At 40.2% G+C, this 9,729-nt stretch overlaps 1 long non-coding RNA gene across 6 annotated transcripts; it reads right to left on the reverse strand.

Moving 5' to 3' along the window:
• Positions 1 to 3,564: 3,564 nt before the first annotated feature.
• LOC136463868 (uncharacterized) lies at positions 3,565 to 9,169 on the reverse strand. 6 transcript variants are annotated; one of them, XR_010761112.1, is made up of 6 exons: positions 7,113 to 9,169; positions 6,592 to 7,028; positions 5,163 to 5,235; positions 4,559 to 4,620; positions 4,007 to 4,071; positions 3,565 to 3,826 (listed from the first exon to the last, which is right to left on the reverse strand). It is a non-coding gene; the product is annotated as an uncharacterized lncRNA (long non-coding RNA). The 6 variants fall into 6 exon arrangements; XR_010761113.1 differs by having other exon boundaries at positions 3,565 to 4,620; positions 7,113 to 8,868; positions 8,960 to 9,169; XR_010761110.1 differs by having other exon boundaries at positions 3,565 to 4,620; positions 7,113 to 8,868; positions 8,955 to 9,169.
• Positions 9,170 to 9,729: the final 560 nt, after the last annotated feature.

Genomic DNA, 9,729 nt, shown 5'->3' on the forward strand with positions numbered 1-9,729 from the left:
AATGGGGTCTCCTCGTCAACTTTGATTGAGGCTCACCCTGTGCCATTGCCAAAGCAGTCCTCCCGGCGTGCTGGTCCTCATTAGCTTCGATTGAAGCTCGTCCTGCACCATTGCCACAGCGGCACCAGCGTGGGTAGCATCAGCCTGATTTGTTGCCCGTGGCCCCGCTCCTCCCCGCCGCCGCGGCCAGCGCGCCCGCTTGTCGCAGCCCATCCGGATGGCCCCGCCCCCCGGAACCCGGAACCTACGATTCGCGAGCGCCGGGTCGACGGGACGAGGACCTCCCGAGCAGGTTGGCGAGGATTCGTGAGGGCTTGCCCCCGTCCCAGCGCACGCTCGGAGAAGGCACCTCACGTGCGGTGGTGAGCTAGCGCTGCGCAGTGTCGCGGGCGACGGGAGGGCACAGGGTTCGCGAAGGCTTTGTGCGGGCAAGCTGGACGGCCGGATCAACGGCTCGATCGACAGTGGCTCGGGAATCCGACGGTTAAGAAAATATAGGCGACGTGGCCCAATCATATGCTCGAGCTTGGCTCAGGATTCAAAAGGAAGAGATGTAGTGGTAGGCAAGTGATTCACTAGTTGGGGTCTTGGGGAGGAACCTGTTCCTGGATTCATGCTTCAAGATGGACATGTATTAGAACTACAATGCAGAACTGGAGATTCTAGTATGTGGGTTATCTAACTATTGGAATCCTGTTAATAGAACATTTGTATCTTGAAGCTCTGAAGAGCATATGGCAGAGCAGCCTTTGGTTTTAGCACTTTAGATGGCATTTGTTATAGTGGTATGTTTAGCCAGTTCTTCTAATCAGAGTCTATAAATACTTGTACGACCTTTTCAAGCCCCATCAAGAATAATCCACTCTGAAAATTGACCTAGACAGCAACTAGATTTATCGTTGCCTTTCATGCTTGCGTGTAGCTGCAGCCGCAATAAGTCACAGCTTATGTCGATTTGTATACATGTTGCGAAGAGTCCCGGGTCTATCAAGTAGTTTTTTTCTGGTCAGGTCATGTGGTTTTCTTCTTTCCTTGGTGATCTACTTTTCATGATCTTGAGGTCTACTCAATGATAAGAAATCTTCTACGTATGTAAGAGAAAAAGTAGTTTTGCCCTTGAAAACCATTTCAACCTTGACTGGCTGTCTCCATCCATTTTCCGCTATACACCCTACAAGTTATGTTCATTTCATGACTCAGCTGACCATATTTATCGAAAATGTGCAGATGTGGGAGGAAGTATGGTGGAGCAGAGTAAGGGGGAGGAAGCCCCGACAGGAGCTGCAAAGGAAGAGAAGCCATGAGGAGCTTCAAATGATTGTTTATATGTTCCATGGCTTGAACAACCATGTGAAAAACCTGCATGGTATTTAGCCATATCTTGCCTGACATTTTTTGTTGTAAAACATGGAGAATGATCAGAAATGGTGCTGACTGGCTGAACCTAGTAGGCTAGTACTTCCATGAATCATTTGTATCAAAGTTTATTTGTACACCGTACAAGGTCATCAAGGTCATCAGCTGTTTCTGTGACGTCATGGCGATATTTATTTTAGCTGTTTTGTGATGATGACTGCCGTGCTGTTTAGAGAACAATTTTGTTCATATTGCGGAGACTTAGACTTGATGTGGCTGAACTTCATTACTCTGTGAATCATCCGTGAACTGCATGGTTTTCCTGATGAGTGAGGGTGATGTGCATTCGGCGGCACCTTTGATCCTATATTTGAATTTTATTAGAACTTCCTATAAATTTCACATGAATCCTGAATCCAAATTGGGGCCAGACTAGGAGCAGCGAATGGTCTGTGTGATGTGCAACGTCCCATGCCCAGCACTAGTTCTGTTCCTTTATCGGAATGTTCATGTCAAACGGCATGTCTGCTGTGTTCAGAAAGAATTAAGACCTTTTCGATGCGGTTATCCCAGAACAAATGTCCTTCTTGATATGTAGGCTAACATGAATTATGGTGGTTTCACATTTTTTTCCCCCCATTTCAGTTTGTTTCGAAGTCCTAAAGCACTAAGGAGAGTCAAAAGGATGTCAAGTTAGAGGATTTTTAATTTAAGATTTACAAATATTTGTAACATGCAAATTTTGTATTGCATGTTAATGAACCTAATCCAGCATCATGTGTATCATTTAATCATGTCCATTGCATAAGTAAATGCAATCGTAATTTAAACTCAAATTAATAAATTAAATTGGAAGACACACCTTCTTAAGTAACTTCAAAATTTTGAACAGAAATTATGATGGAAATTAATTTCATAAATAGATGTTAAAAATTGAATTCTAATGAATTTTCACAGATTTTTAGGACTGTTTTGATGCTTCTATAATTCAAACAAAACTAACCACATATACAACTTTGAAGAATTTTAGTTAAATATCTACTTCATCTTTTTGATTGGTTCTTGTACAAATGGATTCAGCGTCATCTATTTTTTTAATCCATCAAATTTGTATGATCTTTGGATCTTCCTATGTCCATGTTTCGGATTTTTGGAAGACATAAGAAGTTAAACTTTGGAAGCGAACATAACCATCTGCCTGGAGACCCCAGACAATTTCATTCAGCACAGACAAGATGGCGCCAAGTCTCTGGTGACCCCAGACAAGTTTACACCAATTCTCTAGAGAGGGCAGACAACTCTCGATGCGGGCCCCGATGTCAGTCACCTCCCACTACTAATTTTTTACCCTATCGCATCGCTTTGCCTTGCATCAAACGCAAATTTGATGCAATAGATAGCTAGGTGGTCATTATTGCATCAAGAAGGAACTAGACGCAATAGTGATTCATGTCGATGCAATAGGAATGATCTATCACACCGATTTCGAACAAGAGATGCAATAGGTAGAAATTATTGCATCAGACAAATTGTGTTGCATTAGTATAGATTTTTGATGCAATACGAAAAATGTATTCATCAGTTTAGAATATGGATACAAATAGGAAGTACTATTGCATCGGATTGATAGTGCTAAACTCTGATGCTATAGGTGATTGCTATTACATCATTTTAGTAATGATTTGATGCAACAAATGACCAATATTGCATCAAAAGTTTTACGTTGCAAGACGCTACTAGGCTTGATCTTCTCTGTGTCACCCACAGGTAAATAGTTGGAGCAACGGCCATGCCTTTTACTCATGCCATAATATTCCCTTGTTGAAGTTTCATGGAATTGCTAGGATCATGCCCATGGTTGCAATTGAAACAAAACAAAGTAATACCATGACAATTGTAGTTTACACATTATGTTGTACCATACCTGAAAGAACAAGATTTTGAGTGTGATATTTACAATGTTCTATTTGTAACCGATCGTCACCCTAAAATAATTTCTCATGGCAAAAAATAGATGATCCAACCACTCGTCACCCTAAAATAATTTCTCATGGCAAATGAAAGATGATCCAAAAGCTTTGTGACATCACTCTAGACCACTTAAAGCTTGTTCTAATAAAGGTACAATCACAGGAATGGGTTACAAATTCGATCTTGATTGACGTTGTGATCATAGTCTGGCGACAGTCATGCACAAGCTCCAGATCCCTTGCCATTCCCCTCCTCGGAGCGACGCCACTCTGCTCTGGCTGCAGCACCCATGAGTGCTTATCACCCTATCTTGCCCATCCCCTCCCTGTCCGGGTGGTTCTTGCAGTTGTTGCGGTGCCAATGCCTATCGCGATTCAGAGTTGTTGTCCTTCTCAGATCTATTGGCCAACGTGGTGAGCACAAGGGTGGAATCAACAACGATTTAGTGGAACAGTGGGAGTCCATAATGAGCTGCCTGGATTGATTTCATTTGTTTTCACTGCACCAAACAAAAAAACAAAACATGACAGCACATTCCCAATCTATGGCAGCCTCAATTAGAGAATGTATGAGCAGTCCAAATAGCATGAAGATCAGTAGCTCACACAGATGCTATATTTTCCCTAGAATATAGGGCCAAAAAAGAACAAATTGATCAAAGTATCATTATACAGAGTACCTCTTATCTCATTTATCCTTTCCTTCCGTGTGATCCTCTTCATGGCAATCTCATTGTTCCTGCAGCTGGTTGAGATAATACACTCAGTATTTAATTACTTTGAAATTTAATATAGTTTTTTTTGCAACCCATATAGTTGCAGTACCAAGAACATCAAAGTTCCAAGTCCAGTTATTCAAAAACCACACCATACTGGAATTCTAAACATCATGTTCAGAGCAAAAGCAGCTCCAATTACTACAAAGAATAAGCCTACATTTTTAATATCCATAAAAGACCATTTAAGTATTCAAATAATTGATTAGCCAACCCTTTTAACCACACCAGCAAGCATTAAATGTTACACTCAACTGTCTGATACATATAACCCAATTGTCTAATACATATAATCATCATTCAAATTGTTCATACATTAGATAGTTCAGTGGTCAACAAATCTTAAGCTACACTCTAAATTCTAAAGGACTTGCAAAATAAAGTAAGCAAACCCAAGTTACAATGCTATAGTTCATGTAACTAACATATAGGAAATAGAAGTTTAGTAATTGGTACTTCGTACAAGCCCTTCGACAGCAATACACACTAGCTGTTACACATCCATTCATCTCCATATCCTACAATCAAAACAAGATAAAAATAACAATTCATGAGAATCTTGTTAAATATGCAGTGAAACAATATAGCTGATTGGTTGCCAACGTCTTTGAATTAAAAGAGTGGCCATAGAGAGCACTACAATATATTGGCAAAGCACTATGATGTTCTTACATATTCTTGTTGGCAGATATAGTTACTCTTTAATGTTCATACTGTACTTCACTTGTATGTAATAATCTTGGTTTTACAAAATTGGTTGCCCAGTGATGCAGTCATCAAAAGAGATCTAGATGGAAGGTACACGGTTTGTTTTAGTTTACACAAGATAAATTCATGCACTATGCATATTATCAATTGAAAACAATAGTGAAATAAAAAATTATCAACATTTGATCCGCAATGCAACTAGGTTCTGCAGACTTTATTTTGACAAGTGATCCATTCATCACAAGATATCTAGATGGCAGATACATTCTAAATCCATGTGTTGACACAAAAATGTAGTAATGTGATCAACACATAGCAAGTCGGAAGGATCTGAAAGAAACAGAAGTCTCACAGATCCGCTTAACTTCAAACGCCAGGGTCCAAAAGATCCTGAGAAATCCGAACGACGTGCCAGTCAAGTTGACCTACAATTGACAAGGGAAGCAAATCTTATCAGTAACACAAGGTGGAACGTGTCGGTGTTGTCCCACACAGTTTCAATAATGTATGGCTTAGCAAGCCAATAAATGAATGGCCATCGACTAGACAGTCAAGATCCGATGATCATTAAATGAAGTCTTTTTGATAAGGAATAAATCAGTTGATCGTATGCAAGTTAAACCTCAAATTGTGGTATGTTTTATGATTAAGAATAAACCAAAACGAAAAAACAAGTACAACACACCCATATACAGATATGAATCAACGTCTTCGTTGTGCAAGTTCTTAGTTTAGCTAGACATCCGATTTAAAGAGAAACAAAGATCATAGCTTATATCAATTAATCATTGAACATAAACAAACTTATAAACCATCAACTCTAATCTACTATGATTAACAGTGATGGTCGATCGGATCGATGCAGCTATATCAATCATAATGAACTTCGAGATGAAGGTTTACGAGTTTATTCGCATTCAAAAACAGTACGACATAACCATTTGGACATACATGAATTCATAATTAAATCGAATCTTAATCTATCACTTTCATCAGTGAGGGTCGACCGGGTCGATGCAGCTATGATGTCCATAATAAATCTTTGATACGAATCTTTTATAAACTCATCTATATCCAAAGATCGCGATGTGCGAACTATATATGTGGAAGCACGTAGAAATCGACTAAACAGCCAATTCTTGCATGGGAAACAAACAAACGCATGACCTATTCATAGTTCGATTCTCTAACTACCGAGATTCAGTTTATGCTTACGTCAGTGAGGTTCGACCGGATCGATGCAGCTATGACAGTAACCACAAATCGAGACTCGATAACCATTAAACCTTTTCTATAAACAATTCATGTTTTGAATGTAGCCCATGCAAGATTAAAATCGAAATAAAACAGCCAATAAAATGTAATCCATCATTTTATACTACAAAAATATCACATTATAACAAGGTTAAACAATGGATTAACGGGATGTGAGGCCGATCTAGATTGATCTTAGTCAGGCAAGTTGGTATTAAAATTAATATTAATAAGAATACCAGCAAGATCAATAACTTAATGAATCTATCCAAAAGTACCAACTTTAGATAGAGCCGATAACTTGACCTTAATCTAATTCGAGCAGTGGAGGTCAGACTTAACCGATGCAGCCGTACAAGAACTAGATAAGAATCGATAACTAATCTATACCATAACTCGCAAGAGATCAATCAGCTGATGCAGCCTTACGAATAATAATATAGATCAAACCTTATACTACAACTTGCAAGAGGTCAATCAGCTGATGCAGCCTTACAAGTAATAATACAAGGGGTGATGGTACTTACATGCAAACCGGAGATCAATCAGCTGATGCAGCCCTGTTTGTTGAAGAACTCGCCGAATCTACTCTACTCATACTCCTAAAGGTTTGGCGTTTGAGCCAAAAAAAGTTGTATTGATTGTATCGTGTCCTTTTACAATATCCAGGGTCCAATATTTATACCCAGAACCTATTATGAGTTCTACTCGAATACGAACTCATTACAAAATTATGGAATAACAAAAACTTCCTAATTTACAGATAACTTGGAGTCCAATCTTTTCTTCTGTAGACTCCGACGTGTCCCTTGATGCCGTCTTGATCATATCCCCGACGTCATCCGAAATCTAGCCGGTCCAACCTTCCCCAAAAATCGGCCGATACCGATCTTTCTCCAAAAATCGATTACGAATGATCCCTCTTCAGAAGATTTCACATTCCCGCATCTTCACTTTCCAAATCCTGGTGCAAACACCATGTTAAGAACTAAACATCGTGACATCTTCGTGATATCTGCAGCGCCAGCAGGAGCTTTGATGAGTTTACCTTTATTTTTGCAAATTGTTCTTGTGATAGGGTAGCTCATGAGTGTGCTAGACAAGTCTCTTGTAGCAATGTACTGGAGGAGTGGCATGAAAATCCTCCATACTGCCTACAGGGTCTGCTAGCAGATGATTGTAATCATACTATAATATAATGAATGAAGCTCCTGATCCTAAAAAAACACACTAAACATCGTGTTCTTCAGCTTGGTACTAGTTGACAACTAGACTATATATATGTTCACAGCTTGCACAGCACAAGAACAGATTATGCAAAAAATTCAATGATAATAGTGCATACTTAAAGAACTGTACAATAAAAATCAGTTTCGTAACTCAGATCTTGATTTGCAATGTTGCACAAAGTAAAAAAAAAAAGAAGATAGAATTAGAGAGAAGCATACTCTACTCCTAATAAAACACTAAAGTCTATCTGGACTGTATGTCTGTTCAGCAAATCAGTGAAAAATGCAGCCGCCCAATATATTCTAGTGTTACATTACCATTTTATTTCATTACTTCAGTGATTCCTTTTTTTTCCCTAACGCAGAACAATCACATGATCAAAGTATGTTCTTTAATATACTGTTAACCTCTGACCTCATAAAGTGGATAGAATTGGTCAGCCGGCACTGTTTTCATGGTGAAGTTGTGAGAATGATGAGTATATTTGGATGACTTTAGGGACTTGAATCACTGACTTTAGAGGGATCATAGTGAGATGTATTTATACTCTGCAAAAGGTACTAACATTGCTTCAGTATTTTAATGACCCAAAGCATTTCCAATCTGAAATTGGCAATGTACTGTGGCATGTGTTCCTTGGTTCCCCAGTTAGGCCTTGTTTAGATTGCCTCAAAGTTCTAATTTTTTTCACTCTCTCTCCATCACATCAATTTTTGGACGCATGCATGGAGCATTAAATGTAGGTAAAAAAAGTAATTAATTGCACAGTTTGGTTGTAAATCACGAGACGAATCTTTTGAGCCTAGTTAGTCCATGATCGGACAAAGTTTGTCAAATACAAACGAAACGTGCTACAGTGTCCAGATTGCAAAAATTTGCAATCTAAACAAGGCCTTAATATACCCAGACTAAGAACTTACCAAAACCCACGGCAGAGCATTCCTATTGTTCAGTGATCTAGCACTCTGTAGAAGGGCATCTAAAAAATTCAGTGCTGAAGCCAGATCTATGCATAACAGTATTTATCTCAATAAGATAGCTCGTAGTGACAAGCTGTCAATAAGATAGCTTTTCTGAAAGCAGCTAGCTCAACAATTCAGTGCTTCGTCCTACCTTTTATCAGATTTATTTATCTCCAAAAGGGTCCTTGCACAGTAGCTCTTTCAGTTTGCAATGATGCACTGAACCCGGTAAAGAAAAGGTTAAAACAGCATTGAGCAGAGACAAGTGAATCTGCAAAACATGTAATACCAAGAATGCAAACAAGTAAAATTGGAAGGGAATGAACCTCACTAGCTTTGTGTCTGCTTTATAAACTATCCGTGAAGCAAGGATAGCAAATCTATATGAAACACAGAACACTCAGATCCGGGTGACATGCGAGCAAGCAAGACTAGGGAGGGGAGAAGGGGAAGAAGAGGGCGCAACTGGGAGGATGACGACCGGCCTGGCGGTGACGGAGGCAGCGGCGCTGGCGCGGGGCGTGACACGAGGGCACCAAGGAGAGAGGAACAGTAGCATGCCGCCGCCGTGCCCACGTCGGTGCCGGGTGTCGGCGTGATGACACCATGGTCCTGAGGAGGAACGAGGGGGAGAAAACGTGAGAAGAGATTGGGGGACCTCGACTCACCAGATTCCATGGACACGTGACAGCGGCGACCTTGCCTGCGCTTGTCCGTGCTCCTCCTCCCCAGCGTCTCGTGGCACATCTCCTCTGCTCCTCTTCGTGCAGCTTCTAGATTGGGGCGGATTGGGGGCTTGGGAGTTGGGACAAAGCATTGGTGGGATTCAGGTGGCGGGCGGCTGGGTTTGGGCGAGCGAAACTTCGAGGAAGGGGACGAGTTTTGGCTGGCCACGTAGCATACCGCGGGGACGAATTTTGGTTGGCGGGTTCCTTGAAAATTTCATCTCACGAATTTAGTCACGGCGCGCAGGTATGGGTCCACGAAAATTTCACCCTGTGCCTAGGGGGTGTTTGGTTTATGCAGTAAAATTTTAGTCCCTGTCTCATCGGATGTTTGGACACATGCATGAAGTATTAAATATAGATAAAAAAAATAACTAATTGCACAGATTGTGGCTAATTTACGAGACGAATTTTTTAAGCCTAATTAGTCCATGATTTGACAATGTTGTGCTACAGTAAATATGTGCTAATGGCGGATTAATTAGACTTAATAAATTCGTCTCGTAAATTAGTCTCCATCTGTGTAATTAGTTTTATAATTAACTCATATTTAGTTCTCCTAAATAGCATCCGAACGTTCGATGTGACATGGACTAAAATTTAGTCCAGGAAACCAAACACCCCCCTAGCAGCCCGAACTCATCGCCTCTCATCACTGCATTTTCCACTTAAAAGAAAACAAAAATAAAAAGCAAAAGCAAGGGGATTTCAAATAAAATTTTATACAATAACTTAACTATCTGATTTG

The sequence above is a fragment of the Miscanthus floridulus genome, chromosome 7 (assembly GCF_019320115.1).
Source record: "Miscanthus floridulus cultivar M001 chromosome 7, ASM1932011v1, whole genome shotgun sequence".
Classification (NCBI taxonomy): Eukaryota; Viridiplantae; Streptophyta; class Magnoliopsida; order Poales; family Poaceae; genus Miscanthus; species Miscanthus floridulus.